Source organism: Perognathus longimembris, chromosome 28, assembly GCF_023159225.1.
Source record: "Perognathus longimembris pacificus isolate PPM17 chromosome 28, ASM2315922v1, whole genome shotgun sequence".
Lineage (NCBI taxonomy): Eukaryota > Metazoa > Chordata > Mammalia > Rodentia > Heteromyidae > Perognathus > Perognathus longimembris.
Window position 1 is genome coordinate 97,753,831 of NC_063188.1, and position 7,944 is coordinate 97,761,774.

The following is a 7,944-nucleotide window of genomic DNA, read 5'->3' on the forward strand; positions in this document are numbered from 1 at the left end:
CACCCCATTAAAGCTGTTCTCACCGAAAACAAAACAAAAAAGGTCATTCTATTAATCTTGACATTTAGAGTAACAAGAGAGGAACCACCTTCCTTACTTTCAGAAATGTAAAAATTCAACACAAAAACGTTATTAAATCAAGTTAGTATTATCAGGAAAAATATGCTCTATTTCCCACCATTTATGAGCCCTATCCTTTTCTTTCTTACCAATTACATTCCCTATCATTTCCAAAATATACAAACTGTTTTCAATCAACAGATTTCTTTATTACAGTGTACAGCATGCTTGTTACTGCCTCTTTTCTATATTGAATCCTTGATTGGACAAGCATTTTGAATTTAACACGGACTATGATTGCACATATCAAACAAATTAAAGCTGCCAATCTCTTTTTGGAGACTACCCTTTATCTACACTACCATTGAAGAGCACCCTAAGTGTATTTGCTTAGGAAAATGGGACAGGAGTGAAGAAATGATTGCCATCACACTTTGACATGTTATCTAGCTGCTCTTATGAGCATGCATTCAAACTATGGATATCCTTTCAAAATGTATATTACAACCCTGATGTCAGGACCATGTGTGAAGTTTATATTCTTCATATTCCCCTTAAAGAAAGGACTTGATAAATTCAAAGGGTAAAAAAGTAAAACGGAGAGACCAGAGAATAGGATTAGTATGATTAGCAGGCTGCTTTCGAGTTTTCTAATACACAGGGGTAGGATTGATAGCAGTGAGACTGTATCTCAGGTACGTTTACAGCAGTTGTCTGCTGAGGAATTTGAAGAGACATTCTGCTATGTGGCATTGGAAAGAAATTATGTTTATTACTAGACAGGGTTAGCCGTAAAGAGGTAAATTTCAGTAAGCTGAATTAGAACATTCTTTAAAGAGTTGAAGAAAGTTAAACTCCTGAGGTGAAGACAGAGTTATTAGTTGGTCAAATGAGATCTGTGTAAAATAAACACTTTAATAACAAATAGTAAAATGTTACCTAAATTATTCACACAAACTTCAAGTAGGCATTATTAAATACAGGACTTTTGCCATCTCACAAGCTATAAGCTTTCCTCATTTGAACTGTCCACTAGAGGCAAGGATACTGAGGCAAAAGGGCTCTCCTCTTTTGTATCTTCATTTGTTTTATGCACCAGGGACTCTTGAAAATAACCAAAAAAGGAGAAGGGTGACTCAAGGGTAGAGCACCTACTTAGTAAGTGAGAGGTTCTGATTTAAAACCCCAGTACCAAAGGGAAGAAAAAACAAACAAACCAACCTTGGCAACATTTTTTTGTTTTCATGCAGGTCCTGAGGCTTGAACTCAGGGCCTGAGCACTGTCCCTGTGCTTCTTTTGCTTAAGGCTAGCACTCTACCACTTAAGCCACACCTCCACTTCCAGCTTTTTTGGTAGTTAATTGGAGATAAGAGTTTCACGGACTTTCTTCCTTGGGCAGGCTTGAACCCATGATCCTCAGATCTCAGCCTCCTAAGTGGCTAGGATTATACGTGTGAGCCACCAGCCCACACGACTCTTAAGGTGAAGATTCCCGACTGAACTTTGAAAATGATGAAAACAATTGCAAGACGGAACAGGAAAATTTCCTGGAACCAGTACACTGTCCTTTTTAATACAAGGATCACTTGGCTAACTTACCTCCTTCCCTCCCTAAATACTAAAAGAAAAGGCACTAATTTCTACAAGATAGACAAACTTTTGAGAGCTTAACCACAGAACAGAGCTTTTTTTTTTTTTTAACTCATCAAGGACTAAAAGGCAGGAGGTAGTCATGGTGCTGGGCTCAGGAAGCTTTATTGGTTTTAGCCATTCGTTCACTTGTCATCCCAGTGAGACACTGTTGGGCTCAGTGCTTAGCAACACAGGGATGAAAAAGCAATTAGTTCTGACTCCAAGGAACTCATACTTAGTGGAAGAAAAATGTATGGGAAGAAATGAATGGGAGACAACATACAAAGAGCTTTAAGAGGAGGTAGGTGTCTACTCGGAGGGCCAAAGGAAGGTACCACAGGAGCCATGCTTCAGTTGGAAAGCTGGAGGAGAGCTGGGCAGAAGAGTTTGAAGACAACTCCAAAGTTTAACTTAGGAAAGAAAACATCCTGATCCTCCATTTACCAAATTTGCCTTGTTATCAGTATGTCAACATTTTCCAGTAATGAGCAGGCTTTTAGTTTGTTGTACACAAGTCTAATATATACTGATTCTGTACACAGAGTATATGGATTCCAAAGTGTTTGCTATTCAGCCAGATTGGTCAGTGGGCATCCATATGCTCCACTGAGAAGGTAGTGGATGCTTCTTTCTCTTTCCCTATAGCAACCCGAGTACAGGAAACGACATGACTGGCTAGGCTCACTGATTGCTGCAATCTATTTTCACCGATGTTGTACCAAGGATAACGTATATATACAACATATTTAGTACATGTTTACCAGCTCTTTATGGGACTCTCACAAGGACTCTGTATCTGCAATGTATGCATCAGCAACGATACTGCATAGCTTTAGCATCAGGAATTGAGATAAAATGAAAAAAGCTTGTACTGTGTATGGCACATAGTAGGTACTTGGTTCCAATTGGCATGCCCTTTAATTGGCATATTAAGTTCCAATGGGATTATAAAATCTGAACTATACCTCAGCCTAACTTAGTCTCTGTAAGGAGCCACTCAGAATTAGTCTAAGTGAATGGTATAAACTATCATTCAAAATGCATAGCATTATTTCTTCTGTCTCTAAATTGAAGTTACAGATTCAAATTTATTTGGTGTCAACTATATAATTACAACACTTTCTGTAGGCTATGCAAAAGCAGTAAGCAAAAATAAGACACATAGATGCCAGCATGACCCTTCTGTAATTCAAGAATTTGTCATGTATTTAAGAACAGTATAATCCAGGTAGAAAAAAAATCATTCTAGTTGTTCTAAGTTTTTAAATTTGAAACTTAATAACTATAACTGAGTTATAGTCTTTCTGGTATGTTCAACTCTTACTTATAGTCAACTTATTAACATGTATAAAGTATTCATTATCTGAAGCTTGTGAACTGGTGGATCTTCAATAGATTCTAGTAAGAAGTATGTCTTTCTGACTAAGGGTATTTGACTTGGGTAGGGCATGTCAAAGTACTCCACCAATCAGAACTTCTGTTAATGACCCCCGACATCTTATCCTTGGTGCTTGAGTTTACAGCCCCTGTATTAGATCAAATACAAAACCAACTTCATTTAATTCGTGCCCAAGGACTACCTAAAGAATCACAAACTTCTTCAAATATCAAGGGTTTTAGGCCATGAACACTGTAATGATTTGAAAATGACTTCTAAGTGACAGACAAGCAAGCAGTCATTAGTTTGGGGGGAAATTTTGGTATAACCTACTACTACGATTACTACTAGTTTTATTCGCCAATACCAGGGTTTATACCTCTGACTAAGCTTTTTGCTGGTTGTTTTGGAAATGGAGTCTCTCAGACTTTTCGGCCCTGGCTGGCTGTATATCATGATTTTCTAGGTCTCAGCCTCTAGAGTACCCAGATGCCCAGCTGAGATAGAACTCATTTTTGAGCAGTTAAAGATAGGATTTTTCTGACATAGCATTATATCAGCTTTGTCTTTTTCACTTTTTAAGGGATTTTTGGAAAGTTCTATAGATTACTTATATGACTATAGATAAGAGTTCTGTATTATTATTATTATTATTATTATTATTGACATTGCATGATATATCAATTGAGTTGGCATTTACTAGATTTCAACAACATACATGTACCATTACTAAGTTTACATATTAACTCTTTTTTTAGATTTTTTTTTATTGTCGAAGTAATGTACAAAGGGATTACAGTTACATACGTAAGGGAGTGAGTACATTTCTTATCAAGCTTTTTACCTCCTCCTTTATTTTTCTCCCACCTTCTTCCCTCTCTGGTTCCCTCCCCACCCTCTCCTGAGTTGTACAGTTGATTTACAGCATATTGTCTTCTAAGTATTACTGTTGCATTGGTTCGCCTTTTACCCTTTGTCTCTCCATTTTGGTGTTCCCCTTCTCTAGTTCCAATAAACATACATACAATACCCAGTCTACCAAAGTCAGTTACAGTGACATCGGGGGTAAAAGCATGGGGAAGAGAGACAAAAGAAAAAGGCATAATTTCACAGGGTACATTGGAAATAACAACATCAAAGATAAACCACTTAACCAAATCTTGTAGTTCATTTCACTTAGGATCATCGTAGGTGATCATATATATAGCTATCTCCTTGGACTATCCTAGATAAGTACTAATTGTTCTATGACCCAGCAACCCCACTTCTGGGCATTTACCTAAAGGATTACAAGCTAGATCACACTAACGCTGACCAGCACAACTATGTTTATCACATGCCCCTCATTAGATGAATGGATCAAGAAAATGTGGTACATATACACAATGAAATTCTATGCATCTATTAGAAGGAATGACTCGGCCCCATTCGTGAGGAAATGGAAAGGCTTGGAAAAAAAATCATGCTAAGTGGAGTGAGCCAGACCCAAAGAAACATAAACTCTATTATTTCACTCATTGGAAACATATTAACCCTTTTTTTATTTTTCTGCCAGTCCTCTGGCTTGAACTCAGGGCCTGAGCTTCTTTTTGCTCAAGGCTAGCACTCTACCACTTGAGCCACAACGCCACTTCTGGCCTTTTCTGTTTATGTGGTACTGAGGAATCGAACCCAGGGATTCATGCACACTAGGCAAGCACTCTACCACTAAGCCACATTCCTAGCCCCGGAAACATATTAACCCTTATAAGAGACAAGACTTACTGAAATATTACCAAGTTAGCCTCGATTCCAACATCTCTGAGACATGATGAAAAATTACTTTATCGCTATTTATTCATAACATAGCAATCCATTGAGAGGTTTACAGAGATGCTATAATGGGAACTCAGGTTTTCTGACCCCCTCTGCCCAAACCTATGGAATAGTTTACCAACTATAGTTACAGTCTACCAAGTATAACTCCTGAGAGGTTTGGCAAGGAATGTTTGGGGAAGATCATCTACTACCCCTTTTGATTGGTTAAAAACGAGGATCGGGGCAAGATGGCTCTTTCTACATCACCACAAATTGAAACTTGACGTGCCATTCAGTTTCTCGGTATATTAATGTGCTGGTGTTTCTTGTTGAAGGTCATCTGGGTTCAAGTTTTTTGTGTTTTTGTCCCTTCTTCAGTGCTGGGGATGGAAGCCAGGACCTCTCCCATGCTAGCAAGCATTCTACTACTGAGTTATACCACCCGCTCTCAAGTTTGATTATTTTAAAGATAATCTTTTTGACTGAACACCTTTTTTTCTCCTAAAACATGTCCTTAAAATGTTTGTTATTAAGCCTTTTTTTAATGTGTATGTTGTGGGGTCAGTTTTTAATAGAAAATGATTTTTATTGTTTACTTCAAACAGTTGTATAAAGGGAGAAAATGATTGTTTTAAATATTCATAGATTCTACTAGATTTTCAGGCAAACACAAATTCAAGAAACTAAGATGATTTTGGAAGCAATCAACCATCATCACCATCATCACCATCATCATCTAATCTAAGAAGATAGGTTGGTCTTATGTCATCGAAGGGAGAGAACAAATACGTTGAGATTGCTTTTATATGGTAGTGAGATTTCCTGGGGTTATCATTATACATAATAAAACCTAAAACTATTAATGACATAGACAGAAACATAACCTTACAGACTTTAAAAATAATTATACCCATCTCACAAGCCATGTGAAAAGTTTTGAATAGAGAAGCAGTCCACATTAGTGAGAGGTGCAAGGGCTCTGCCTATGGGAATCATCCAATTCATTTGCAGTCTATTACCCAGAGATGGAATAGTGAAGGGACAAAGAGTATGACCTCTGTATTTACAACCCTAGCTAGATCTGCACAGGCCATTTACCAGGTGAGCTAGTCAACCTGCCATAGCTTCAGCTTCCTCTTCTCTAATAATAATCTCAGGACGGCATCATAGTTTGGGTTTGTGAAGGTTAAACAAAATGAACTTAAATACCTACTGTGAGGCCTAGCATATAGTAAACACTCAATAAAATATTAGCTGTGGCTATTAGTTATTCATCCCATATGTATTTAAGCTGTTCAGTAATCAAAAGAAATTTGTTCAAGTTAATATAATATCTGTTTAATGGCATTTATAAGCATAATCATTATACTATATTGTAATTAGGCAGAAATGGGAAATTGATGGTATAATTTATTGTAATTAGTATACAGTTTAAAGTTTTTAAATTTTTTTCCCTTCTTTGTTCTTTAGGCAACATGTGATCAATATTATTACTGACTGCTTCCCTTCATTTAGTGGTTGTGTGATTGTGATCACATCACCTGTCCTCTTTTAACATTTCCTTTTCCTCTCTATGAAATGGTAATAAGACCCATTTCATTGTTAAGGTTAAACACAGTAAAATAGAGTAAAGTATGAAAAGCAAATATATATAAAGATGTAGTAAAAATGTAAAGATAACATACACAGAAGCATAGCAGAGTGCCTGACACATAACCGATCAATAAATGACAGCTGTCAGTGGGTAGCAGCTTTATAGTTTGTCATGACAAACAATACAATACTCTTCCCCTATGGAACCTCATGACCATATTCTCAAAAACCTAAAGTCTAGGAAGAAGCTCTGAGAGGTGTGAAGGTAGGTGAGACTCGAGAAAAGTGATTTCCAACTGTTAGTGAATGCTAGGATTTAACTATATTGATGCTGGGGTATCCTATCCAACTCAGTCAGATTTAACTGACATTGGGGTTTTTCTTAAAACACTCAGGGTTTTTTTTTGTTGTTGTTGTTGTTTCTTCATTGGGGAGGAGGCTGGGTAATATTCATGCTAGCAAGTACTCTATCAATGAAATACATCTATTGCCATTTGAGTTCTTCCTTTCTTCCTTTGTTTCTTTCTTCCCCCTCCCTCTCTCTCCCTCCCTCCCTTCCTTCCTCTGTCTCTTTCTCTCCCTTCCTCTTTCCCTCTCTTCTTCATTCCCTTGCCAATCTTGGAACTTGTACTGAAGGCCTGGGCACTGTCCCTGTGCTATTGTGCTCAAGGCTAGCACTCTACTACTTGAGCTATAGCTCTACTTCCAGCTCTTTCTGGTGCTTAGAGATAAGAGTCTCATAAATTTTCCTGCACGAGCTGGCTTCAAACTGCAATCTTCAGCTCTCAGCTTCCTGAGCAGCTAGGATTGCAGGCATGAGTCACTGGTGCACCGCTTAAATCTTTTCTTGTCCTTTTTTTTGAACCTAGGTTCACATGTTAATACCAGGCAATCAGTCTAACACTATATCCCAAAGCTGTCAGGTTAGGGATTCAGCATAAAACAAATCAGTTAAGTCCAATAATACTTTGAAAGAATTAATATAATTGTATCACAGTGAAAAGTGCAACCCAGGGCTCTGGCCACTTAAGGGATGCCACTCCATCAGGATGAGGGAAAAGAGCAGAAACGAAACAGCCAACTCAACAAAAAATATTCCTAAGCTTATAGTTTTTGCAGTGAGAGGAAAGAAAGCAGTTATGTATGGGGTGCATTGTTTATGGAAGCCTCTGTCACAAGGTTATATATGGAAGGAAGGACTAGCCAAAAACTACCAATAAGTGCATCTCCTCACGAGAACATGGTGACATTACACCAGTGGTTTTTGGAACAGGCAAAATATTAAGGTCCTGGAGAAGGGAAAAATAACAACAAACATGTCGACAGAAAATCAAGCTTCAAATACTGTGGTCCAATATCAGAACCAAAGTGAAAACAATATTTCAGTATGTGAAAATAACTTTTGTTTTGTCTAGATTGTAGCTATCTTAACATTATATATGTATTCAATCAGACTAGCTACAACACAATCCAGTGACTTTTC

The 7,944-nt window shown here is 37.6% G+C and overlaps 1 protein-coding gene and 2 long non-coding RNA genes across 3 annotated transcripts in view; 1 reads left to right on the forward strand and 2 right to left on the reverse strand.

Moving 5' to 3' along the window:
* The window catches only part of Pola1 (DNA polymerase alpha 1, catalytic subunit), a 300,929-nt gene that overhangs the window by 29,988 nt on the left and 262,997 nt on the right, over positions 1-7,944 (reverse strand). The gene's annotated exons all lie outside the window — the stretch shown is intronic.
* Positions 816-3,707, forward strand: LOC125344168. The gene is made up of 3 exons (XR_007209423.1): positions 816-827; positions 2,075-2,078; positions 3,047-3,707. It is a non-coding gene; the product is annotated as an uncharacterized LOC125344168 (long non-coding RNA).
* Positions 7,071-7,944, reverse strand: part of LOC125344169 — a 12,106-nt gene continuing 11,232 nt past the window's right edge. Inside the window, exon 2 of the long non-coding RNA XR_007209424.1 lies at positions 7,071-7,143. This is a non-coding gene — a long non-coding RNA (uncharacterized LOC125344169). The remainder of the gene's footprint in view (positions 7,144-7,944) is intronic.